The following is a 1852-nucleotide window of genomic DNA, read 5'->3' as shown; positions in this document are numbered from 1 at the left end:
CTCACTCAGCACCAGAGAGAGCTCTGAGTCTTCAGGTACAGGCCATGGGAACAGGACCCACTTTCACAGCCTCCTTTAAGGTGAGTTCTTTTCTGCTCCACTGGAAGACACCCAACAAGGCCACAAAAGGAAAGGAAGTAGATTTGCATTTCTTCAGAGAATAAGAGAGGGCCTGAGGCACATCCCCAGCTATGGGCTCAGAGGCAGAGCTCTGGGGCGTCTCCACCATGGCCTGGACCCCGCTCCTGCTCCCCCTCCTCACTCTCTGCACAGGTGCTGACCCTCAGGGCTCAGCCCCCAAAGAAACCAGGGAGCAGCCTGGCCCTGACCTTCAGCTCTGCAAAGAGGAGACTGCAGGTTGTGTGGCCTCTGGGAATGAGACCCTCATCCTCACACTCACCTCTCCTCTCCTCTCTTACAGGTTCTGTGGCCTCTTCTGAGCTGACTCAGCCACCTACGGTGTCTGTGGCCTTAGGAGGGACAGCAAGGATCACCTGCCAGGGAGGCAACTTTGACAGCTCTTATACTGGCTGGTACCAGCAAAAGCCAGGCCTGGCCCCACTAACGGTGATTTATAAAGATAGTGAACGGCCCTCAGGGATCCCTGACCGATTCTCTGGCTCCAGCTCAGGAAACACAGCCACTCTGACCATCAGCGGGGCCAGGACAGAGGATGAGGCTGACTATTACTGTCACTCATTGGACAGCAGTAGTAATGCTCACAGTGACACAGACTGATGGGGAAGTGAGACACAAACCCCTTCTCTGTCTGTGTCACACTCTCCTTCCGCCCTGGGAGGACTGTAGACAAAGCCATGAGCAGCTCTGGCCCAGGTCCTCAGGTCTGAGATCCCCAGGCTGCCCTCTCCTCCCAGCCCTCCAGGCAGGCTCTGCAGAGGCTAGTTCAGGACTGGATTTTTGGCTGCAGGATGAGGTTGTCATGGTGTTTTCTTGGCTCTAGTATCTACTGCAGACAGAGGGCCTGGATGGAAGGAATATGGAGGAAAAATCTGCCCTGTTATCCCAGTAGTTATCCATGGGTTAACATATGGGGGTTTCAGGGCTGCTCCCTCGTCCACATGTTCTGGGTTAGTCCCCAGAGCTGCTGAGATTCAGCTGGCACTCTGAAGCCTGAGGTTCACATGGCACGGTGGGATTCTGAATGGAGCAAACTATGCTGTGGATGCTGTGGTGTCCACCTAGGTGCCCACTTCAGTCCTGACATACCCACCCACTGTTGCTGGGAGCCCCTGGCTGCTCACAGCGCTGCCCTCACTGAGGTGAGCCATTCTCTGCAGAGAACTGCCTCCCCCAAGCTTGTGACCTCTCTGTGAGTGTGACTCAGGTCCAATAACTGCCTGATGACAAGACCCCAAAGACCTGACATTTCAGGATGACCTTACAGAAACTCCCAGCTGAATCATCATTTGTAACCACTTGGCAGGTCTCTCCAGTCTTCCCTCCATGCTTCCATCCAGAGAGATCACCCCTAATCACTACCGCATGCAATTTTCCCTGTCCCAGTCTGCTTCCAGGGAGCCAAAAAGAAAATAAAAGTCCAGAGGGAAGAGTGTGGCAGAGGAGAGAGCTGCACAGAGAGAGAACCCTGGAGTTCTGCACATGTTCCTAAGAGGACTGATGAGTCATGTGTGGGAGCAAACTGCAGGAGGTTGAGGAAAGAACCACCTAGAGAGGCTAGAGGAACGTTCTACAAGGCTCACACTCACACAGTCATATAGTGCTTGTTCCCCGGTCGGATAGGGAAGCTCCTATTTAAGGCATCAGGTTGACTAGTCAGGAGAACTTGCCTCATTGGTGGGGAACACTAGTCCCAGACTAAAGACTACTCTGC

At 53.9% G+C, this 1852-nt stretch overlaps 1 pseudogene across 1 annotated transcript; it reads left to right on the top strand.

Annotated features, from left to right (window-relative positions):
- The first annotated feature begins 210 nt into the window (after nt 1–210).
- LOC101400942 (immunoglobulin lambda variable 3-25-like) lies at nt 211–961 on the top strand (annotated as a pseudogene). Its single transcript, XR_015549850.1, has 2 exons — nt 211–273; nt 422–961. The product of XR_015549850.1 is annotated as an immunoglobulin lambda variable 3-25-like (transcript).
- The last annotated feature ends 891 nt before the right edge of the window (nt 962–1852 follow it).

This window comes from Ceratotherium simum, chromosome 35 (assembly GCF_057802395.1).
Source record: "Ceratotherium simum simum isolate JZ-2026a chromosome 35, ASM5780239v1, whole genome shotgun sequence".
Lineage (NCBI taxonomy): Eukaryota > Metazoa > Chordata > Mammalia > Perissodactyla > Rhinocerotidae > Ceratotherium > Ceratotherium simum.
The sequence above is the reverse complement of the archived record's forward strand: the minus strand, read 5'-3'. Positions and strand labels throughout refer to the sequence as shown.